Genomic DNA, 26,632 nt, shown 5'->3' with positions numbered 1-26,632 from the left:
ATGTAGCAGATCCGCTGACTAAACCTCTTCCACGAGCGAAGCATGATCAACACCAGAACTGTATGGGTGTTAGATTCATTCCAATGTAAATCGCATAGCAATGTGAGAATAGATTATTGATTCTAGTGCAAGTGGGAGACTGTTGGAAATATGCCCTAGAGGCAACGATAAAATAGTTATTATTATATTTCTTGTTTCAAGATAATCGTTGATTATCCATGCTATAATTGTATTGAATGAAAGCATAAATACATGTGTGGATATATAGACAAAACAATGTCCCTAGTAAGCCTCTAGTTGGCCAGCAAGTTGATCAAGGATGGTTAAGGTTTTCTGACCATATGCAAGTGTTGTCACTTGATAACTAGATCACATAAGTAGGAGAATGATGTGATGGACAAGACCCAAATTATAAATGTAGCATGTGATCGTGTCATTTTGTTGCTATTGTTTTCTGCGTGTCAAGTATTCATTCCTATGACCATGAGATCATGTAACTCACAGACACCGGAGGAATACCTTGTGTGTATCAAACGTCACAATGTTACTGGTTGGCTATAAAGGTGCTCTACATGTATCTCTGAAGTTGTCCGTTGAGTTAGCATGGATCAAGACTGGGATTTGTCACTCCATGTGACGGAGAGGTATCTTGGGGCCCACTCGGTAATACAACATCACATATAAGGCTTGCAAGCAATGTGACTCAACTGTAAGTCATGGGATCTTATTACGGAATGAGTAAAGAGACTTGCCGGTAACGAGATTGAAATAGGTATAGAGATACCGACGATCAAATCTCGAGCAAGTAACATACCGAAGGACAAAGGGAATGTTGTACGGGATTATATGAATCCTTGGCACAGAGGTTCAACCGGTAAGATCTTTGTAGAATATGTAGGATCCAATATGGACATCCAGGTCCTGCTATTGGATATTGACCGAGGAGTGTCTCGGGTCATGTCTGCATAGTTCTCGAACCCGCACGGTCTGCACACTTAAGGTTCAGTGACATTTTAGTATAGTTGAGTTATAGGTGTTGGTGACCGAAGGTTGTTCGGAGTCCCGGATGAGATCACGGACCTCACGAGGGTTTCCGGAATGGTCCGGAAATGAAGATTGATATATAGGATGGTTTCATTTGGTCACCGGAAAGATTTCGGACATTACCGGCAGTGTACCGGGAGTGACGAATGGGTTCCGAGTATTCATTGGGAGGGGGCCACCCACCCGGGAGTAAGCCCAATAGTCCTAGGGTGGCGCACCAGCCCTTAGTGGGCTGGTGAGGCCAGCCCAAGTGGGCTATGGCACCAAGGAAAGAAAAACCAAAAGAAAAGAAAAAAAGTGAGAGGGAGGTGGGAAGGAAGGAGTGGACTCCTCCTCCTCCAAACCGAATTGGAGTGGCAGTCCATCTCCTCCTTCGGTCGGCGCCCTTGGGGCTCTCTTGAGCCCCAAGGCTAGCCCCTACCCTCCTCCTATATATAATAGAGGTTTTAGGTTTTTGGAGACACAACTTTGCCACGTGCATGTCAAACCTATACCTCGTAGTTCTACCTCTAGATCAGATTTCTACGGAGCTCGGGCGGAGCCCTACAGGAATAGATCATCACCATCATCGTTGCACCGTCACGCTGCCGGAAACTTGTCAACTTCCCCGTCTCTCTTGTTGGATCAAGAATGCGGAGATCGTCATCGAGCTGTACGTGTGCTGAACGCGGAGGTGCTGTCCGTTCGGTGCTAGATCGAGACAGATCGTGGGACGACGGTGATTTGAATAACGAAGCTGTACTACTACATCAACCAAGTTTCTTAACGCTTCCCGCTTAGCGATCTAGAAGGGTATGTGGATCCAATCTCCCTCTCATAGATGAACATCACCATGATAGGTCTTCGTGTGCGTAGGAATTTTTTTGTTTCCCATGCAACGTTCCCCAACAATCACATCACATGTATCCCCTGCAAAAACAAGTTAGACGTCCTCTAATTTGTTGTTGCATGTTTTACGTGGATGCTATGGGTATCTCGTATGATCGCATCTTACGTACGCATAGCCACAACGGTGATATGCAAATTGCTATTTAACCTTCTCCAAGGACCACCTCGGTCAAATCCGATTCAACTAAAGTTGAAGAAACAAACACCCGCCAGTCATCTCTATGCAACAAGTTGCATGTCAGTCGATGAAACCGGTCTCTCATAAGTGTACGAGTAAAGTTGTTCCGGGCCGCTTCAATCCAAGAATACCGCCCAATCAAGAAAAGACTAAGGAGGGCAACAAATTGAAAATCAACGCCCACAAACTCTTTTGTGTTCTACTCGAGATATCATCTACGTATGATCCTAACTCATGATGCCACTGTTGGGGAACATTGCATGGGAAACAAAAAAATCCTACGCACACGCAATACCTATCCATTGTGATGATCATCTACGATAGGGGAGAGTGAATCTACATACCCTTGTAGATCGCTAAGCGGAAGCGTATATAACGCGGTTGATGTAGTGCAACATCTTCGCGATTCAAATGGTAGCCCGTCCCGCGATCTCATCACGATCCATCCCGCGATCCCATCACGATCCATCCCGATCTAGTGCCGAACGAATGACACCTCCGTGTTCAGCACACGTACAGCTTGATGATGATCCCTGCCTTTTTGATCCAGCAAGAGGGGCAGAGAGGTAGATGAGTTCTCTAGCACGGCGGCATGGTGGTGGTGGTGGATCTATTCTGGAGCACGTGGTAATTAGGTTTAGCCCTCACCTCTAAAACCTCTAGTATATATAGGACAGAGGGAGGGGAGGACGCAGACTCAAACACTCAAGGTTTGGACGAAATTGGAGGTGGAGGAGTCCTACTCCAATCCTACTAGGAGTAGGATTCCTCCTCTCCACTTGGAAACCCTTTCCACCTTTTCCACCTTTGGGTTTCTTTCCTTCCCACCTCCAATCCGCCTAGGGCTTTAGTGGAGGCTTCGGCCAGCCCACTAAGGGCTGGTCCACGTCCTCCCACAGCCCATGAGACCCTTTGGGGTGGGTGGGCCCACCTGGTGGACACCCGAAACCCATTCGTCACTCCCGGTACACTATCAGAAATGTCCGAAACTTTTCCGGAGTTCAAAAACCACTTTCCTATATATCAATCTTTATCTCCGGACTATTTCGGAGCTTCTCGTGACATCCAGGATCTCATCCGGAACTCCGAACATCTTTCAGTTACCAACACATATAACTAAGCTATACCGAAACGTCACCGAACCTTAAGTGTGCAGACCCTGCGGGTTCGAGAACTATGCAGACATGACCTGAGACACTCCCCGATCAATAACCAATAGCGGGACCTGGATGTCCATATTGGTTCCTACATATTCTACGAAGGTCTCTATAGGTTGAACCTCTATGTCAAGGATTCAGTTAATCCCGTATGTTGTTCCCTTTGTCCTTCGGTATGTTACTTGCCCGAGATTCGATCATCGGTATCTCCATACCTAGTTCAATCCCATCACCGTCAAGTCTCTTTACTCGTTTTGTAATTCAAGATCCCGTGACTAACTCCTTAGTCACATTGCTTGCAAGGCTTATTGTGATGTTGTATTACCGAGTGGGCCCCGAGATACCTCTTTGTCACACGGAGTGAAAAATCCCAGTCTTGATCCATGCCAACCCAACAGACACCTTTGGAGATACCTGTAGAGCACCTTTATAGTCACCCAGTAACATTGCGACGTTTGATACACACAGGGTATTCCTTCGGTGTCCGGGAGTTGCATGATCTCATGGTCATAGGAACAGATACATTGACATGCAGATAACAATAGCAATAAACTGACACGATCATATGCTACGTTTATAGTTTGGGTCTTGTCCATCACATCATTCTCCTAATGATGTGATCCCGTTATCAAGTGACAACACTTGTCTATGGCCAGGAAACCTTGACCATCTTTGATCAACAAGCTAGTCAACTAGAGGCTCAGTAGGGACAATGTGTTGTCTATGTATCCCCACATTTATTTGAGTTTCCAATCAATACAATTCTAGCAGGGATAATAAACGATTATCATGAACAAAGAAATATAATAATAACCAATTTATTATTTCCTCTAGGGCATATTTCCAACAGAGACACCACGTGATGATTGGGTGTGATAGACTCAACGTTCACATACAACGGTAGCAAAACAGTTGCACATGCGGAACACTCAGGTTAAACTTGACGAGCCTAGCATGTATAGACATGGGCTCGGAACACAAGAAACTGAAAGATCGAGCATGAATCATATAGTTGATATGATCAACATGGAGATGTTCACCATTGAAACTAATCTCAACTCACGCGATGATCGGACTTGAGTTAGTAGATTTGGATCATGCAACACTCGAGTGACTAGAGGGGTGTCTATTTGAGTGGGAGTTTATTAGTAATATGATTAGCTAAACTCAATTGTCTTAAACATAGTATAAGTAATCTTTGCAAACTTTTATGTTGTAGATCAATGGCTCGCGTACTAGCAACCCTGAATTTTAATACATTCTAGAGAAAGCTAAGCTAAAAGATGATGGAAGCAACTTTGTTGACTCGACTCATAATCCGAGGCTTATCCTCAAGGCTGGCCAAAAGAAATAAGTCCTTGATCCTGCGCTAGGTGATGCACCACCCGCTACGGCGACCCAAGATGTTTTGAACGCTTGGCAGTCCCGTAAGGATGACTAATGATTGGTTCAATGTGCAATTTTCTATGGCTTAGAACCGGGACTTCAAAGACGTTTTGAACGTCATGGAGCATATGAGATGTTCCAGGAGTTAAAGTTTATCTTTGAAAAGAATGCAAGGATCGAGAGGTATGAGACCTCTGATAAGTTCTATGCTTGCAAAATGGAAGAGAACGGGTCTGCCAATGAACACATGCTCATAATGTCTGGGTACTCTCACCGTCTAGCTGAGTTGGGGATTGAACTCCCGCAAGAGGCTATCACTAACAGAGTTCTTCAATCACTGCCACCTAGCTATAAGAGCTTCGTGTTGAACTATAACATGCAAGGGATGAATAAGTCACTCGCCGAGCTGTTTGCGATGCTGAAAGTCGCAGAGTTAGAAATCCAGAAAGAGCATCAAGTGTTGATGGTCAATAAGACCACCAGTTTCAAGCAAAACGACAAAGGAAAGAAGGGTAACTCCAAGAAGAGTGGCAAACCTGTTGCCCCTCCGACGAAGAAACCCAATGCTGACCTAAGCCAAAACTGGGTGTTATTATTGCAAGGGAACTGGTCACTTGAAGCGAAACTGCCCCAAGTATCTAGCCGATAAGAAGACGGCCAACGCCAAACAAGGTATATTTGGTATACATGTTATTGATGTGTACCTCACTAGCTCTCGTAGTAGTGCTTGGGTATTTGATACCAGTTCTGTTGCTCACATTTGCACTCGAAATAGGAACTGCGGAATAAATGAAGGCCGACGAAGGATGAAGTGACGATGCGCGTGGGAAATGGTTCCAAGGTTGATGCGATCGCCATCGGCACGCTCTCACTCCAGTTACCATCGGGATTAGTGATGAACTTAAATAATTGTTATTTAGTGCTTGCGTTGAGCATGAACATTATAACTGAATCTTGTTTATGGCGAGATGGTTTATCATTTAAGTCAGAGAATAATGGTTGTTCTATTTATATGAGTAATATCTTTTATGGTCATGCACCAAATGTGAGGGGTTTGTTCATATTGAATCTCGGTTGTGATGACACTCATGTCCATAACATTGAGCCCAAAAGATGTAGAGTTAACAATGATAGCGCCACGTTCTTGTGGCACTGCCACTTAGGTCATATTGGAGTAAAGCGCATGAAGAAACTCCATACTGATGGGATTTTGGAGTCACTTGATTTTGAATCACTTGACAAGTGCGAACCATGCCTCATGGGCAAGATGACTAAGACTCCGTTCTCCAGAAAAATGGAGCGTGCAAGTGACTTGTTGGAGATCATACATACTGATGTGTGCGGTCCAATGAACATTGAGGCACGCAGTGGATATCGTTATTTTCTCACCTTCACTGACGATTTGAGTAGGTATGGATATATCTACTTGATGAAGCACAAGTCTGAAAGGTTTGAGAAGTTCAAGCAATCTTAGAGTGAAGTTGAAAATCATCGTAACAAGAAGATCAAGTTCCTACATTCTCATCGAGGGGGCGAACATCTGAGTTTTGGGTTTGGTGCTCACTTAAGACAATGTGGAATCGTTTCATATTTGACACCGCCTGGAACACCACAGCGTAATGGTGTGTCCGAACGTCGTAATTGTACTTTGTTAGATAAGGTGCGATCTATGATGTCTCTTACCGATTTGCCGTTATCATTTTGGGGCTATGCATTAGAGATAGCTGCATTCATTTTAAATAGGGCACCGTCAAAACCCGTTAAGACGACACCATATGAGCTATGGTATGGCAAGAAGCAAAAGTTGTCGTTTCTTGAAGTTTGGGGATGCAATGCTTATGTCAAAAAGCTTTAGCCTAAAAAGCTGGAACCCGAAGCGGAAAAGTGCATCTTCATAGGTTACCCAAAGGAGACAGTTGGGTACACCTTCTATCTCAGATCCGAGGGAAAAGTGTTTGTTGTTAAGAACATAGCTTTTCTTGAGAAGGAGTTTCTCTCGAAAGAATTGAGTGGGAGGAAGATAGAACTTGATGAGGTTGTAGAACCTCTTCTCCCTCTAGATGGTGGCGCAGGGCAGGGGTAAACCTCTGTTGAGGCGACACCGGTTGAGGAGGAAGCTAATGATGATGATCATGAAGCTTCAGATCAAGGTACTATCGGACCTCGCAGGTCGACAAGATCACGTACTGCTCGTGTGTGGTATGGTAATACTGTCTTATCTATCATGTTGTTAGACAATAATGAACCTGCGAATCCTGAAGACGCAATGGTGGGCCCGGGTTCCAACAAATGGTTGGAGGCCATGAAGTCCGAGAAATGATATATGTATGAAAAAAGTGTGGACTTTGGAAGTATTACCTGAAGGTCGCAAGGCTATTTAGAACAAATGGATCTTTAAGAAGAAGACGGACGCGGACGGTAATGTGACCGTTTATAAAGCTCGACTTGTGGAGAAGGGTTTTTCACAAGTTCAAGGAGTTGACTACGATGAGACGTTCTCACCGGTAGCGATGCTCAAGTCCGTCCGAATCATGTTATCAATAGGTGCATTTTTCGATTATGGAATCTGGCAGATGGATGTCAAAACGGCGTTCCTTAACGGTTTTCTTAAGGAAGAGTTGTATATGATGCAACCCGAAGGTATTGTCGATCCAAAGAATGCTAACAAAGTACGCAAGCTCCAGCGATCCATTTATGGACTGGTTCAAGCATCTCGGAATTTGAATAACTGCTTTGATGAGGTGATCAAAGCATTTGGGTTTATACAGGTTGTTGGAGAATCTTGTATTTACAAGAAAGTGAGTGAGAGCTCTGTAGCATTTCTAATATTATATGTGGATGACATATTGCTGATTGGAAACAATGTGGAGTTTTTAGAGAGCGTAAAAGATTAGTTGAACAAATGTTTTTCAATGAAGGACCTAGGAGAAGCTGCTTACATATTAGGCATTAAGATCTATAGGGATAGATCGAGGCGCCTAATAGGACTTTCACAAAGCACATACCTTGATAAAGTTTCGAAGAAGTTCAAAATGGAGCAGTCCAAGAAGGATTTCTTGCTAGTATTACAAGGTATAAAGTTGAGTAAGACTCAGTGTCTAGTAACTGCGGAAGATACAGAAAAGATGAGTGTCGTCCCCTATGCTTCAGCCATAGGGTCTATCATGTATGCAATGTTGTGCACAAGACCGGACGTCAGCCTGGCCATAAGTATGGTAGGCAGGTTTCAGAGTGATCCAGGAGTGGATCACTGGACGGCGGTCAAGAATATTCTGAAGTACCTGAAAAGGACTAAGGAAATGTTTCTCGTTTATGGAGGTGACGAAGAGCTCGTCGTAAAGGGTTACGTTGATGTAAGATTTGACACTGATCCAGGCGACTCTAAGTCTCAAATCGGATACATATTTATTCTTAATGGGGGTGCGGTAAGCTGGTGCAGTTCCAAGCAAAGTGTCGTAGCTGATTGTACATGCAAAGCAGAGTACATAGCTGCCTCAAAGGCGGCTAAGGAGGGTGTCTGGATGAAGCAGTTCATGTCAGCTCTTGGAGTCGTGCCAAGTGCACTGGACCTAATCAATCTATTCTGTGACAACACTGGTGCCATTCCTCTAGCCAAGGAACCAAGGTTTCACAAGAGGACCACACACATAAAGCGACGCTTCAATGCCATCTGCGAGTACGTCAAGGATGAGGAAATAAATATTTGCAAAGTGCACACGGATCTGAATGTTGCACATCCGATGACTAAGCCTCTTCCACGAGCAAAGCACGATTAATACCAAAATTGTATGGAGTTAGATTCATTACATTGTAAATCACATAGAGATGTGAAGCTAGATTATTTACTCTAGTGCAAGTGGGAGACTGTTAGAAATATGCCCTAGAGCCAATAATAAAATAGTTTATTATTATATTTCCTGTTTCAAGATAATTGTTTTTATTCGTGTTATAATTGTATTGAATGGAAACATAAATATGTGTGTGGATACATAGACAAAATACAGTCCCTAGTAAGCCTCTAGTTAACTAGCTCGTCGATCAAAGATGGTTAAGGTTTCCTAGCCAAAGACAAGTGCTGTCCCTTGATGACAGGATCACATCATTAGGAGAATGATGTGATGAACGAGACCCAAACTATAAACGTAGGATATGATCATGTCATTTTGTTGCTATTGTTTTATGCATGTCAAGTATAGATTCTTATGACCATGAGATCATGTAACTCACTAACACCGAAGGAATGCCTTGTGTGTACAAAACATCGCAACGTTACTGGGTGACTATAAAGGTGCTCTACAAGTATCTCTGAAGGTGTCCGTTGAGTTAGCATGGATCAAGACTGGGATTTCTCACTCCGTGTGACGGAGAGGTATCTCGGGGCCCACTCGGTAATACAACATCACAAACAAGCCTTGCAAGCAATCTGACTAAAGAGTTAGCTACGGGATCTTGTATTACGGAACAAGTAAAGATACTTGCTGGTAACGAGATTGAAATAGGTATGTCGATACCGACGGTCGAATCTTGGGCAAGTAACATACTGAAGGACAAAGGGAATGGTATACGAGATTGTGTGAATCCTTGACATAGAGGTTCAATCGATAAGATCTTCGTAGAATATGTAGGATCCAATATAGATGTCCAAGTCCTGCTATTGTATATTGACCGGAGAGTGTCTCGGTCATGTCTGTATAGTTCTCGAACCCACAACGTCTGCACACTTAAGGATCGATGATGTTTCAGTATAGTTGAGTTATAGGTGTTGGTGACCGAAGGTTTTTCGGAGTCCCGGATGAGATCGTGGACGTCAGAGGAGCTCCGGAATGGTCTGGAAGTAAAGATTGATATATCGGAAGTCCTGTTTTGGTCATTGGAAAAGTTTCGGGCTCATCGGTAGTGTACCGGGAGTGCAAGGAGGGTGTCGTGGGACCACCGGTAGGGGTATGAGGACCCAAGAGCCTTGTGGGCTGTGAGAAGAGGTGGACCAGCCCCTAGTGGGATGTCCAAAGACTCTCTCAAGGGCCCATGCGGTTAGGAAAAGATATAAAAGGCAAAGAACTTTTAAAAGGAAGAGAAAGGAGGAGTCCTCCCAAAGTAGTCCACCTTCCCACAAGGAGGTGGACTCCTCCTTTGGTTCGGCCGACCCCTCTCCTTGGAGGAGGGGACAAGGAAGCCTCCTCTCCTCTCCTCCTATATATAGTAGAGTTTTTGAGGGTTTTTGAGACACAATAATCAGCCACGTGTTGCCCTCTCTCTAGATCCATTTCTCCTCTAGTCTAGTTTTAAGCGGTGCTTAGGCGAAGCCCTGCTGGTCTAGCTCCACCACCATCGCCATCATGCCGCCGTGCTGCCGGAGAACTCATCTACCTCTTCGCCCCCTCTTGATGGATCAAGAAGGCGGAAATCATATTTGAGATGTACGTGTGATGAACGCGGAGGTCCCGTCCATTCGGCGCTAGATCGGGATGAACCGTGGGACGGTGACGATTTGGATTGCGAAGACGTTCCACTACATCAAGCGCATTTCTTAACGCTTCCCGCTTAGCAATCTACAAGGGTATGTGGATCCGATCTCCCTCTCATAGATGATCATTACCATGATAGGTCTTCGTGTGCATAGGAAAATTTTGTTTCCCATGCAACGTTCCCAACAGAATCACCCTCAATAAAGATTTTATGATCGAATATTTATTTAAAACAGCAAATAAAACAAAAGACACTCCAAGAATAACACACATCATGTGAACTAATAAAACTTAGGCTCAACATAGGCTAACCGTATTTGTCGATGAAAAGAGGTGGGATGTGTAGCATCCCCAAGCTTGGATGCTTGAGGCTTCTTGAAATGTTTACTTGGGGGTGCCTTGGGCATCCCCAATCTTGAGATTTTGTATCTCGTTTAGTCCTCTCATATCCCGGTTTCACCTAAGTCTCAAAAAATCCATCCAGACAAAACTTTAAAAGAACTCGTGAGATAGGTTAGTACACATAAGAATAAATCTACACTTCATGTACTTCCAAGAAAAGTTGCATAATAATTTTCAAACATTATATATTGTATTCTATCATTTACACAATCTATATCTACCAATATAAGCCATGAAAACTCTAGGATAAGTAGATAACAAAACTATGACAACAATGTCACCAAACTGAACAGTCTGTAGCAATCTATTAATAATTGTTCACTTAGGTACTATCACGACAAGATTCATAACTATTCTCATATAATGCCTACTATTTTCTAATTCCCATAATTTACATGACTCTATATAAGCTATGGAAATACTAAAATAAGAAAACTATGCACGAAAAATAGGATCTGTCAAAAACAGAACAGTCTCTGAAGATCTCAATAAACACCATACTTACATGACTCTAATTTTTTTTGAAAAATTAGGAAAACACATAGAATTTGCGTGTAATAAATTCAGAATTTTTTGAATCTCCAGTAAAATCACATAATTCATATATTGGACGCAAAAGTTTCTGCTTTGGCACAGAATCAAACAAACAAGCATCCACACTATCCCAAAGGCTTTACTTGGCACATTATTGAAATAAAATCTATAAAATATGATCACTACAATAGCTTAATCATGTTAAAACTCAAAAAAGTAGGTATAAGTATTGGGTTATCTCCAAACAAGCGCTCTTCTTTAATGCCTTTGAGCTAGGCATGATGATTTCAATGATGCTCATATAAGAAGGTAGTAATTGAAACATGCAAGCACATTACAAGCACATTTAAGTCTAGACCACTTCCTATGCATATGGATTTTGCAAGCAAATGATTTATTGTAGCAAGAATCAACTTGCATAGGAAGGCAACACAAGTGCAATTTCAAAACTTTGAATGCATAGAGATGAGACATGATATTATTGCAATTCCTACAAGCATATGTTCCTCTCTCGTAATAATTTTTAGTAGCATCATGAAGGAATTCAATAATCTAAATATGACATAAACCATTCTTTTCATGATGGAAAAGCATAGAATTTTTATTACTCACCCCATAGGAAAGCACCTCATACATAACAATGGCAATATCATATGAAACTTGAATACTATAAATTGGTTCCACATTAAAAAGTAATGTTCAGAAAAAGGTATTTATAATTATGACAAGGTTTATAATGATAATCATCACTACTTTTTATAACATAAGTATCATCACAATAGTCATCATAAGTAGAAATTTTGTTCTCATCATAATCAATTGATACCTCTTCTAAGATAGTGGAGTCATTACTAAATAAAGTCACGACCTCTCAAAATCCACTTTTATCATAATAATAAGATTCAACACCCTCCAAAATAGTGGGATAATTAGTACCTAGAGTTGACACTCTTCCAAACCCACTTTCAAAAAAAATTCAATCATCATAAATAAGAGGCATGCAATCATCATTAACATCATGGATATTCAAAGAATTCATACTAACAAGATTGCTATCATGCTCATCGTTGAAGGATTTCACATTAAGCATTTTCATAAATTGTCTCTCTACCTATTGAGCACAATGTTCTGAACCATCATTTTCACAAAGGACATTAAAAAGACAAAGCAAATGAGGCAACCTAAACTCCATTTTTTGTAGTTTTCTTTTATAAACAAAACTAGCGATAAACAAGAAATTAAAAGATCCAATTGCAAGATCTAAGATATACCTTCAAGCACTCACCACCCCAGCAATGGCGTTAGAAAAGAGTTTGATGTCTACTACGCGACTTTATTCTTGTAGACATTGTTGGGCCTCCAAGTGAAGTGTTTTGTAGGACAACAAAAAATTTCCCTCAAGTGGATGACCTAATGTTTACCAATCCATGGGAGGTGTAGGATGAAGATGGTCTTTCTCAAACAACCCTGGAATCAAATACAAGAAATCTCTTGTGTCCCCAACACACCCAATACAATGGCAAATTATATAGGTGCACTAGTTCAGCGATGAGATGGTGATACAAGTGCAATATGGATGATATAAATAGGTTTCTATAATATGAAAATATAAAACAACAAGGTAGAAAGTGTAATACAGTGAGCAAAACATTATATGAATGCTTGGTAATAAGGCCTAGGATTCGTACGTTCACTAGTGCAATCTCTTAACAATGCTAACATAGTAGAATCATATTATCATCCCTCAACGTGCAACAAAGAAGAACTCCAAAGTTCATAAGTAGCACAAAACATAGGATGAAATTGTCATAGGTAGTGGAACCACCTGAAAGTTATTATTTTTGATCAATCTATTGAGTTATTTATATAAGTGTCACAAACAGCCCTAGAGTTCATACTAGAATAACACATATGATACATATCAATCAACCCTAATGTCACCTAGATACTCCAATGTCAGCTCAAGTATCCATGGGTTAATTATACGAGATGCATCAAACAATTTTCGATTCATCATATTCAATCCAACACAAGGATCTTCACAGAGTACCCCAAGATTTCTATCGGAGAACGTAGTATGCAAACGTGCAATCAACCCCTATGCATAGATCCCAAGGTCAACGGAATCCGCAAGTTGACGCCATAACATATATCAAATGAATCAATAGAATACCCCATTGTCACCATGGTTATCCACATGCAAGATATACATCAAGTGTTCTCAAATCCAATATTCAATCCAACATAACGAGATCTCAAAGGGGAAAATTCAATTCATGAAAACAAGATAGCAAGGGAAGAACACCATATGATCCAACTATATTAACAAAGCCCGTGATACATCAAGATTGGGACATCTCAAGAAGACGAGAGATAGAGAGAGAGAGATTGAACACATAGCTTCTGGTACATACCCTCATCCCCAAGGGTGAACTACACCCTCCTTGTCATGGCATCCGCCGGGATGATGAAGATGGCCACCAAAGATGATTTCCCCCCTCGACGGGGTACTAGAAAGGTTTTAGATGGGTTTTTCATTGATAGAGAGAGTTGTGGCGGTGGAGTGGAAGTGGTCTGTTTATTTCTGACGGTTTTGGTATATGTAGGATTTTTTAGCATTGGAATCACACTAAATGGAGCCACGTGGGCCCCACAAGCCATCAGGGCGTGCCCAGGGGGTGGGCACACCCCTATTGGCTTGTGGCCCACGGGTGGCTCCCCTTCGGTGGTTCTTCGCTCCAATATTTCTAATTTTCTTGAGAAAAATCATAAAAAAGTTTTGGGTTATTCTAAGAATTTTATTTCCTGCTCGAAAACAATAGTGATACGTCTCCAATGTATCTATATTTTTTTATTGTTGAGTGCTATTATATTCTCATTCTGGGATACTTTTGAGTTCATAATTTACAGATTTATATTATTTTTGTGCACTAAACTATTGACAGAGTGTCCAATGCTAGTTTCCTTTTTCTGCATGTTTTTTACATTTCACATTTACAGTACAAAACGAAGTCCAATTGCCGTGAATTTTTTTATGATTTTTTGGACCAAAAGAAGACGTGGAAGCCTCGGGAGAAGACTAGAGGCCACACGAGGGAGGCACAAGCCAACATGGCATGTTCACGGGGGGTAGCGCGCCCGGATGGCTTGTCCCTCCCATGTGGCCACTCTACCTCCGTTATCTAGCCTATAAATTCACATATATTAAAAAAACCCTAGAAGAGGAAGCGAAACACTTTTTCTGCCGCCGCAAGCCTCTGTTCCACGGTGATCCCATATGGAGCTCCATTCCAGCACCTTGTCGGAGGGGGATCGATCACAGATGGCCTCTCCATCAACCTTGTTACCCTCGTGATGATGTGTGAGTAGTTCACCACAGACCTACGGGTCCCTAGTTAGTACCTAGATGGCTATCTCTCTCTCTCTCTCTTGATCTTCAATACAATGATCATTGCATCTTCTCTTTGATCTATCTGATGTAATTTTTTTGTATGGTGTGTTTGTTTGGATCCGATGAATTGTGGGATTATATTCAGATTATTCATTAAAATTATTTGAGTCTTCTCTAATTATTATGATCTTTATTTGCGTGATCATCATAGATTCGTAATTCTCTCTCATGTATTGGATTGCTTTGGCCAAGTAGTTTGGTATTTCTTCAGTGAGTGGGGTGCGCTGTAGTAGGCTCAACCTGACGAGTTTCTATATCCCAGCGACAGAAGGGGACAAGTTGCGTCTTGGTGTTATTGCCACTAAGGATAAAACGATGGGTGTCGGTGTCAAAACTGGCGGATCTCGGGTAGGCCCCCCTGAACTGTGGACCTTGGATTGATGGGTTGCACTAGACGAAGGAGACAACAATTACCCAGTTTTGGGCCCTCTTGAGGAGGTAAAACCTTACGTCCTTCTTGATTATATTGATGGTGTATGAGGATTACATATTTTATCTACCTCGAGATCGTATGAGCTAAACCCTAGATGAATCAATTTGCCTATGCGGAGGAAACCCTCTGCTTTATATAGACACCAGGGGTCCCTAGGGTTACATAAAACCGACCTCCAGCCGAGGATAGATGCGCCAATCTAGCCTACCCAACTTGGACGATACGCCAGTCTTCGGAACTTTCCTTCTTGAATACGAAGTCGTTTATGCATTCCAGTCTTAAATAATACGACCCATATGGTCGGCCTCCAGGAGGTGGGCCGACCATCCGAGGACTCCTTAATCTGGGACTCCCTCAATGTGGTTTATTCAAATTGATTGAGTTTACTTTGTCTACATCATGTCAGCGTTCTCCAAACATTAGTTTGTTTGTCATGAACTTAATACGTGGAGATGCAAGCATAGAAGCGCTCTTGAAGTGGAGTAATAGTAGTAGGTGCAGGCAGGAGTCATCTTATTTGCTTATGGATGTGATGCCTATATACATATGATCATTGCCGTGAAAATCGCATAACTATCCATTTTTTGTCAATTACCCAACAATAATTTGTTTACCCACTATATGTTGCTTTCATGAGAGATGTCACTAGAGAACACTATGGCCCCCGGGTCTATTCACTTATATATTCACAATACTTATATTTTCCTTGATGTTCTTATTTGTATTTTATTTTATTTTGCATTTTACAATTCTCTACAATTATCTACACACCTCATTTGCTTCAAAATAACGAGATCAAGAGGATTAACAACCCTCTTGCCCACGTTGGGCGCACGATGTTTCCTCTTTTGTGTGCACCCATTAAAGAAGGTTGAGGATTGATATTCCTATTGGTTCGATAAACCTTGGTTTCTTAAATGAGGGAAATACTTACCCGTACTGTGCTGCAATTACCCATTCCCCTTCATGGAAAACCCAACGCAGATCACAAGTGTTAGGAAAGATTTGTGGCGTCGTTGCTAGGGTATATCATCACCAACTATCAAGTAACTTCACACAAATTATCGTTCACTTGTTCTTCTTTTTATTTGTTGTTATATTTAGCTTGCTTCTTAAAAACCAAAAATACAAAAATATTTCTATTTGCTTGCTTGCCCAGATATGTTATCTTTATTTTTGTCTCACACAGACAGAAAGTAGAAAAGCAAGAAAAATAAGATAAATGGATCCTCATCCACTTGCTAATCTTTTCAAAAGACCCGATTATGTTGAACCAATTTGTAATGAGTTGAGTGCACAAGATTATGTTTATGAGGTATTGGTAGAAAATCATGAATGTGCAAATTGTGAAATTTATAAAGTGATCCATGATAGTTCCTTGAATGAAAAGCATGATTTCCATGTTGTTAGTATAAATTCTATGAATATCAATTGTGTTAATGATCATGATTGGGGTGATAATCATGATGTTTTTGTGATCTTGATAATTCTATGCTTCATGATGAATCTATTATTGATTATGGTATTTGAAACACTACTAAAAGTGGGTTTGGAAGAGCGTCAACTTTAGGAAATAATGATCCCACTACCTTGGAGGGTTATAATACTTGTATGCACATGGATCATAAAGAGAATGTTTAACATGATAACTACATTGAAAGGATCGATATGGTTGACTAGAGGGTGGTGAATAGGAAAATGCCAATTTTTAGCTCTTCTTAACAAGTTAGAGAAAGCAACATAAAGGTTCTCTAAATTAGCTACTAGGTGAGCAACCTATATGATGCTAACTACCATGACAACTAGTGCAAGCAAGAAATACATAGCAACAATAATATACACAAAGTAAAGGTAAGAGATAACCGCAAGTGGAACCGATGAAGACGAGGATGTGTTACCAAAGTTCCTTCCCTTTGACAGGAAGTACGTCTCCGTTGGAGCGGGGTGGAGGCACAATGCTCCCCAATAAGCCACTAGGGCCACCGTATTCTCTTCACACCCTCACACAATGCGAGGTGCCGTGATTCCACTATTGGTGCCCTTGAAGGCGGCGACCGGACCTTTACAAACAAGGTTGGGGCTATCTCCACACAATGCTCGGAGGCTCCCAACAAGAACTCGGAGCTTCACCATAATGGATATGGCTCCGAGGTGACCTCAACAGTCTAGGGTGCTCAAACACCCAAGAGTAACAAGATCCGCAAGGGATTAGTGGGGGGAATAAAATATCTCTTGGTGGAAGTGCAGATCTTGGCCTTCTTAACCTATCCCTAGGAAATCAACAAGTTTGATTGGCTAGGGAGAGAGATCGGGCCAAAATGAGCTTAGGAGCAACAATGGAGTCTTGGAAGGTCAAAGGTAGGGTTCTTGGAGTCGAATAACCCTTTATATAGTGAGGGAACAAATCCAACTGTTACCCTCACTTACAACACCCTCAGCACGGTAGTACCGCTTGGTGGTAGCGGTACTACCGCTGCCCCTAGCGGTACTACCGGTTGGAGGGAAGCGGTACTACCGCCAGCCCCAGCGGTACTACCGCTAGGTAGGCATAAAGCCACGGTAGTAAAAATACGACTACCGGGTCTACCACCGCAGGAAAAGTACTCGCCAAAAGTCCGACGAAGTACAACCGCTCAGAGAGAGCGGTACTACCGCTCAACTGGAGCGATACTACTGCTGGAACTTTTGCAGAGGCTGACAGAGACCAAACGGGAGCTCCATTGTTGCGAAGAAAAGGTGGTGGAAAGAAAAAGTGTGCGTGTGTGAGTTGATTCCACCCAAACCTTTCCGACAAGGACCCCCTCTTAATAGTATGGCTTTCCTACAACTCAAAATCACCAAAAAGAACTGTAGAATCCACCGTGCTTCAAAACCACCGAGGGGCGACGAATCGTCTTGTGCCTAGCCATGTATAATCTGAAATGCTCAATGCACACGATTAGTCCGTAGTGGTACTATCATCAATCACAAAAATTACTTAGTAAAAAAATATTCCCTAACAATCTCCCCCTTTTTGGTGAATTGATGACAACACCGGATTTGCACAAAAATAATATAATGAAGTCATATGCAAACCCAAAGTCTATGAACTAAAGACTAGCTCCCCCTGGATGTGTGCATGTTTAAAGTAGTGCTCTGAACAACAAGGAACATAATCCAAGGGAAAAGCGCTCCTCTAGAAATCATAGACGGATACTCCTTGCAACGGCCTAATACAACGTTGAGTAAGGAAGCAAGGTATAGTATGTGAGCATAAAGATAGGGACATAAGATAAATGAACTCACATGCTAAGCATATAGAGAGACAATAAAGATAATATAGGGATAGCATATGTCTCACACCATATGACTAAGAGTCTTCACACACATGATAAAATATCAGACAAGATAAAACCAGCCAAGTTCCACAGATAAAGACTCAGAAAAAAATACGAAAACCGAAAGCAAATCCCAAACACTCTCTCCCCCTTTGGCATCAGGACACCAAAAAGGAAGAGAGGACGCGAACGACACAGGTGGTAGCTCAGGCATCAGATTTCTTCGTAGCATCCTCATCTTCCACATCAGGCTCCTCGTGATCATACTCCTCCTCATCTTCCTCATCAGGCTCCTCCTGATCATACACAGCCCACTGGAAGTCTCTTGCCTGCATCCAATCAGCCTTTGGAGTGATGACTTCCTCAAATCCGCTCAAGAAGTGCATATCAAGCGTCCTCATGATACGCTTATCCCTCTAACGACTCTCCTTCTGGGCCACATGAGTCAGATATTGTCCCTTCGCCTGCATGCAAAATAAGGTCCTCATTTGGTCCTTCAGCTTCTTGGCCCAAGATGGCTCAGTAGAAGAACGGGTATGTGTGGCAGGGTGATACGTCTCCAACGTATCTATAATTTTTGATGGTTCCATGCTATTATGTTGTCAACTTTGGATGTTTTGTATGCATTTTATATCTTTTTTGGGACTAACCTATTAACTCAGTGCCAAGTGCCAGTTCCTGTTTTTTTCCGTGTTTTTGACCTTTTTCAGAGGAGAATATCAAACGGACTCCAAACGGGATAAAACCTCTGGAAACATTTTTTCCGGAACAGAAGATACGCACGGATCTTGAGAACCAAGGCAAAGGCTCCCGGGGGATGCCATGATACGTCTCAAACGTATCTATAATTTTTGATGGTTTCACGTTGTTATCTTGTCATCTTTGCATGTTTTATGTACCTTTTATATCTTTTTTGGGACTACTTATTAATTCAGTGCCAAGTGCCAGTTCCTGTTTTTTCTGTGTTTTTGGCTCTTTTCAGACCTGATTTTGGAACGGAGTCCAAACGGAATAAAATCCCCGAAATGATTTTTTCCCGAATGAAAGAAGATCAGGGGGCCTGTGGGCCAAGCCAGGAGGGCTACAGGGAGCCCACAAGCCCCCACTCCGCCACCAGGGGGGCGGCGGTGGGCAGGCTTGTGGCCTCCCTGGCGCCCCCCTGACCTAGATCTTGCGCCTATATATTCCGTAAAAATCAGAAAAAAATCAAGGGAGCCACGGAAATACTTTTCCGCCGGCGCAAGCTTCCGTTTCCGCGAGATCTCATCTGGAGACCCTTCCCGGCGCCCTGCCGGAGGGGACTTTGGAGTTGGAGGGCTTCTTCATCATCATCATCGCCCCTCCAATGACTCGTGAGTAGTTCACTTCAAATCTACGGGTCCGTAGTTAGTAGCTAGATGGCTTCTTCTCTCTCTTGGATCTTCAATACAAAGTTCTCCATGATCTTCATGGAGATCTATCCGATGTAATCTTCTTTGGCGGTGTGTTTGTCGAGATCCGATGAATTGTTGATTTGTGATCAGATTATCTATGATATATATTTGAGTCTTTGCTGATTTCTTATATGCATGATTTGATATCCTTGTAAGTCTCTCCGAGTCTTGGGTTTTGTTTGGCCAACTAGATCTATGATTCTTGCAATGGGAGAAGTGCTTGGTTTTGGGTTCTTACCGTGTGGTGACCTTTCCCAGTGACAGTAGGGGCAGCAAGGCACACATCGTGTAGTTGCCATCAAGGGTAACAAGGTGGCCTCTGTTGTAGATATGAGATTGTCCATCTACATCATGTCATCTTGCTTAAGGCGTTACTCTGTTCTTTTGGAATTAATACACTAGATGCATGCTAGATAGCGGTCGACGTGTGGAGTAATAGTAGTAGATGTAGAAAGTATCGGTCTACTTGTTTTGGACGTGATACCTATAGTTATGATCATTGCCATAGATATCGTCATGACTTTGCGCGGTTCTATCAATTGCTCGACAGTAATTTGTTCACCCACCGTGTACTTGCTTTCATGAGAGAAGCCACTAGTAAACACTACGGCCCCCGGGTCTATTCACATCTATCGTTTCCACTTTCGTTTTTTTACTTTCCTTTGTTACTTTGCTGCTTTCAGTTCTCACTTGGCAAACAATCTATAAGGGATTGACAACCCCTTCATAGCGTTGGGAGCAAGCTTTTTGTGTTTGTGCAGGCACTTGTGATACTCCTTCACTGGATCGATACCTTGGTTCTCAAACTGAGGGAAATACTTACCACCGCTGTGCTACATCACCCTTTCCGCTTCGAGGGAACACCAACGCATGGCTCCAAGGCCACGGGGGAAATCCTTTGCATATTTGCCTAGGAAGACCCTTAAGGCGTAGCCGTAGCAGAAGGATTCCTGGTGCCGTTGCTGAGGAGTATCAAGCAACACTCCTATTTCTGGCGCCGTTGGAAGGTCTTTTGTTGAAGTAGCAGGCCACAAGCCCCCTAGCCGCGGCCTGGGGGGGGGGGGCTAGCAGGCTTGTGCCCCCCACCCCCGTGGCTCCTTTGCCCTACTTCTTCCGCCTATAAATTCCCTAAAAATCTGAAACCACGGAAGGGAGCCACGAAAATACTTTTCCGCCGCCGCAAGCTTCTGTCTCCGCAAGATCCCATCCGGGGCACATTCTTGTGCCCAGCCGAAGGGGGGATTCGGACACGGAGGGCTTCTTCATCAACACCATTTCCTCTCCGATGATGCGTGAGTAGTTCACCACAGACCTTCGGGTCCATAGCTAGTAGCTAGATGGCTTCTTCTCTCTCTTGGATCTTCAATACAAAGTTCTCTATGATCTTCATGGAGATCTATCCGATGTAATCCTCTTTTGTGGTGTGTTTGTCGAGACCCGATGAATTGTGGATTTATGATCGGATTATCTATGAATCTTATTTGAGTCTCCTCTGATCTCTTATATGCATGATTTCATATCCTTGTAACTCTCTTCGAGTTGTGGGTTTCGTTTGGCCAACTTGATCTACAATTCTTGCAATGGGAGATGTGCTTGGTTTTGGGTTCATACCGTGCGGTGTCCTCACCCAGTGACAGAAGGGGTAGCGAGGCACACATCATGTTTTTGCCATCAAGGGTAAAAAGATGGGGTTTATATCTATTGCATGAATTTATCCCTCTACATCATGTCATCTTGCTTAAGGCGTTACTTTGTTTGCTATGAAGTCAATACACTAGATGCATGCTCGATAGCGGTCGATGTGTGGAGTAATAGTAGTAGATGCACAAAATATCGGTCTACTTGTCTCAGACGTGATGCCTATTTGTATGATCATTGCCTTAGATATCATCATGACTTTGCGCGGTTCTATCAATTGCTCGACAGTAATTCGTTCACCCACCGTAATATTTGCTATCATGAGAGAAGCCTCTAGTGAACACTATGGCCCCCGGATCTACTTCACATCATATTTTCAGCTCTAAACTTTTACTCTGTTGCATTTTATGCCTTTAGATCTCACCTTGCAGTTAATCGTGAAGGGATTGACAACCCCTTTGTAGCGTTCGGTGCAAGTTTGCTTGTTTTTGCGCAGGTACTTTGGAGACTTGCCTTGAAACTCCTACTGGATTGATACCTTGGTTCTCAAACTAAGGGAAATACTTACTGCTACTATGCTGCATCACCCTTTCCTCTTCAAGGGAAAAACCAACGCAAGCTCAAAAGGTAGCAAGAAGAATTTATGGCGCTGTTGCCGGGGAGGATCAAGTCAAGAATAGTCTCCCGTCAACGTGCCAATTTGTGGCGCCGTTGCCGGGGAGTATCAAGTCAAGAATAGTCTTCCTCCAACGTGTCAATTTATGGCACGAGGGACTATTCTAAGTGAAGATTATCCAAGTAACTGTCGCAAACTCATATCTTGCATTTACTTTTTCGCCTCTCGTTTTCCTCTCCCCCACTTCTGAAAAACAAAAATTTACAAAAATATTTGCCTTTTTCGTTCTCCCTTTTCTTTCGCTTGCTTTCTGTTCGCTTGTGTGCTTGTCTGGTTGCTGAAGTCACCATGACTGAAAACACCAAACTTTGTGAATTCTCGAATACTAATAATAATGATTTTATTAGTACTCCGATTGCTCCCGGCAGTAGTGCGGAATCATATGAAATCAATGCTGCTTTGCTGAATCTTGGTATGAAGGAGCAATTTTCCGGCCTTCCTAGTGAAGATGTCGCATCCCATCTTAATACCTTCATTGAGTTATGCGATATGCAAAAGAAGAAATATGTGGATAATGATGTGATTAAATTGAAGCTATTTCCGTTCTCATTGCGAGGTCGAGCAAAAACTTGGTTTTCATCTTTACCCAAAAATAGCATTGATTCTTGGAAGGCCGGAAAATTGCTCTTTTGCATATATCCAAGTATTTTCCACCGGCTAAGATTATCTCTCTCCGTAATGATATCATGAATTTTAAGCAACTAGATCATGAACATGTTGCACAATCTTGGGAGAGAATGAAATTGATGATTAGAAATTGTCCCGCTCATGGCTTGAATCTTTGGATGATTATACAAATCTTCTATGCTGGTTTCAATTTTGCTTCTAGAAATATCTTGGATTCCGCCTCTGGTGGAACTTTCATGGAAATCACATTAGGAGAAGCTACAAAACTCCTAGACAATATCATGACAAACTATTCTCAATGGCACACTGAAAGGTCACCTACTAGTAAAAAAGTGCATGCTATAGAAGAAATTAACTCTTTGAGTGCTAAGATGGATGAGTTAATGAAATTGTTTGGTAGTAAAGGTGCTCCTTTAGATCCTAATGATATTCCCTTGTATTCCTTGATTGAGAGTAGCAATGAAAGCTTGGATGTTAATTTTGTTGGTAGGAATAATTTTGGCAACAACAATACTTTTAGAGGTAACTATATTCCTAGGCCTTTTCCTAGTAATCCCTCTAATAACTTTGGCAATTCCTACAACAATGCTCATGGAAATTACAATAAATTACCCTCTGATCTAGAGAGTAATATTAAAGAGTTTATCAACTCGCAAAAGATTTTCAATGCGTCCATAGAAGAAAAACTGCTCAAAATTGATGACTTGGCTAGGACCGTTGATAGAATGTCTCTTGATATTGATGCTCTGAAATTGAGATGTGCTCCTCCCAAGATCAATATGGATGAAACTTTGAAAGCTATGCATGTTTCCATGAATGAGAGTAAAGAAAGAACCGCCCAAATTCGTGCTAGACATGAATGGCTTAAAAAGGCGTGTTCTCGTGATGAGAATCACGAAGATCTTAAAGTGCTTGGTGTGACTCCCATTGAATCCTTGTTTTCTAATGTCAAACCTAATGATGATGGGGCTGGATATGAGTCCACTTTGGTTGAGAAATGCCCCAATGATTCAGAAATTTTAAAAGCATTGAAAGTGGAGTAGAGGATATCAAAACTTTGAGTAGTAATGAAATTGCTACTATGGATTTCAAGGAATTCAATTATGATAGTTGCTCTTTAATTGAATGTATTTCCCTGATGCAATCCATGCTAAACTCTCCACACGCTTATAGCCAAAACAAGGCCTTTACCGATCATATCGTCGATGCTATGATGAAATCTCTTGAAGAGAAACTTGAGTTGGAAGTTTCTATTCCTAGAAAACTTCATGATGAATGGGAACTTACTATCAAAATCAAGATGAAAAACTATGAATGCAATGCTTTGTGTGATTTGGGTGCTAGTGTTTCCGCTATTCCAAAGTCTTTATGTGATGTTCTAGGCTTCAATGAGATTGATGAGTGCTCTCTTAATTTGCATCTTGCGGATTCTACTGTTAAGAAACCTATGGGAAGGATCAATGATGTTCTTATTATTGCAAATAGGAACTATGTATCCGTAGATTTCATTGTGCTTGATATTGATTGCAATCCGACATGTCCTATCATTCTTGGTAGACCTTTCCTAAGGACTATTGGTGCTGTCATCGATATGAAGGAAGGGAATATTAGATTTCAATTTCCATTAAATAAGGGCATGAAACATTTTCCTAGAAAGAAAATAAGATTGCCTTATGAATCCATGATGAGGGCTACTTATGGTTTGAGCACCAAAGACGACGATACTTGATTCTATCGCCTTATGCCTAGCTAAGGGCAGTAAACAATAGCGCTTGTTGGGAGGTGTCACATCCCTTACACCTTAAGCAAGTTAGCTTTGTGCTCATGTCTTCTTTGCATTGCATCTAAGAAATTTTCAACAAGAGCAAAGCAAGTGGTGAAGGAAAAGTCAAAACCCTAGCCACTTCTTTAAATAAAGGAAATCTCAAACTAGTTAAAATCAATGAACCCAAAATAGCCTCAAGAAAAGTTCAATCTTTCTAATAAATAATGAAAGTATATAAGCAATGAAGAAAACCTTTTTCTTGACACTTTAAGCATTTTATTTAAGTGCAAAAAGCTACTCGTTTCAAGTTTTAAATTTGAAATCAGAAACTTTAAACTTTCAAAAATGTTGAAAACTTTAGGAATGGTTGGATATATTTCAACAAATATTCTGGTGTGTTTAAAATAGTTTTTACAAACTATTTGGGAGCTGAAATAAATAGCAAGTTAATGATATAGCAAAACAAAAACAAATCAAAAAAAAAACAACAGAGAAAGAAAGGAAACCTTACCTGTCGCCGGCCCAGCCCACCAGGGGCTCCCCGGTCATCTTCCTCCTCCTGCGAGTAGGCAGGGGAGAAGATGAGCACGGCGTTCGAGCCGGCCACCTCCTGCCTGCCTGCCCGCTGCTAGATGCCTCCAGGAGCGCCAGCGCGACGCCTGCGTCTTCTTATCCTCCTCCCCGCGGCTCTATCCTCTCCCCTAAGCCTCGATCCCCTTTCCCCCTCTCGAATCTCTCTCCCCGAAGCTCCGGACGCCGTCGATCCGTCGTCTCCCGGTCCTCCCTAACCCTGCCGGCAGCCTCACAAGATCCGCGGTGAGCTCCTCTTCCTGTTCCCCCTCTTCCCGAGGCCTTCCCCCTCCTTTAACCACGTTAGCCGCCGGAGCCCGAAGGACCTCGTCGCCGGCCATGTCATTGCCGTCGTTGTGGTACCCAGCTCGCGAGGCCGAGCTCAGGAATGAGCTCCTCGAGCTTTGTAGATGGCGTAGGGCCTCTCTCCCAGCTCGCTAGCCCCCTGCATCGGCACTTCCGTCGATGCCCAAGCCGCAGCCGCCGCTGACCTCATCGCCGGCAAGGATTCCGGTGACCACCGGGTCCAGCTCCACCCCCTTTAGATGCGGCGTTTCACTAGCTGCCTGTAGCTCTATTCTGCGCCCAAAACCGACGGCCGTAGCACTGTTTGGCTCTCTCCGGCGAGCCCTCCGCCGCGCCCGTGGTCGCCACCGGCCATATTCCGGTGGGGGCCGACGTGGCCAACCTAATCCAGCAGTTTAACTGCTTAAACTCTCGCTGACAGTGGGCCCAAGGCCAAGTCAACTCAGTTAAGGGGCTGGTCAGCGCGGGATTAACCCCAGAGAGGCTGACTAGTGGATCCCCCCTGTCAGGTTTGACCTGAACAGGTCGGTTGACCTGCTGATGTCAGGCTGACCCAATAAAGAGATTTTTCAGTATAAGAATAATTCCAGAAATGTTTAAAACTTCAAAACTTCATAGAAATTAATCTGTAACTCCAATGAAAATAATTTATATATGAAAAAGTATCAGAAAAATTCAAGGAATCTGAATATGCTATTTTCAGTCATGTTTGAAAATGTTACAGAACCCAAACATGTAGATTAATGAATAAGTCAATTCATATAAATACTTTATAAATGGAATATGGAAAATATTAAATTTCTTTATGAATGACATGATCAAACATTGTTCTAATTACAAACCAAAAACTTAACATGTCATCCCATGCATGTTAACATCAAGATGATCTGAGCATCAGGTTGAATCAATTAAAACGGTATCCGAGAATACCTCGTTTGAAGTGATATTTGAATTTGATTCAAATCAACTTCAAACCTAATATATGCTATCTATATTAGTTTTTCACCTTGCATTCTCATGCCATGCTCATGCATCATCTTGATTGCATATGTTTGTTATTGATTGTTGTCATTCCTTTCGGTAGGCTCCACTCCCCCGGGTTCCACCGAATATCCGTCTGACGGATATTGACACTCCTGTGAGCAACAAGGCAAGCAACCATTTTGATCATTCCGATAAATCCCATGTTCCTGCTCCTGCACTTACTTATTGCATTAGGATCAAATGCTTCAACTGCTTTTGCCACGTTAGTTGAACCCACTTCCTTTGCATGACCTATCCTTGTCACAGTAAATAGCCGAACCTTGCAACCTAGCATACCTGGTAGTTGCTTGAGCCATGATGTGTCTTATCCTGCTATGC

This window comes from Hordeum vulgare, chromosome 6H (genome assembly GCF_904849725.1).
Source record: "Hordeum vulgare subsp. vulgare chromosome 6H, MorexV3_pseudomolecules_assembly, whole genome shotgun sequence".
In the NCBI taxonomy this organism is placed as follows: Eukaryota; Viridiplantae; Streptophyta; class Magnoliopsida; order Poales; family Poaceae; genus Hordeum; species Hordeum vulgare.
The sequence above is the reverse complement of the archived record's forward strand: the minus strand, read 5'-3'. Positions refer to the sequence as shown.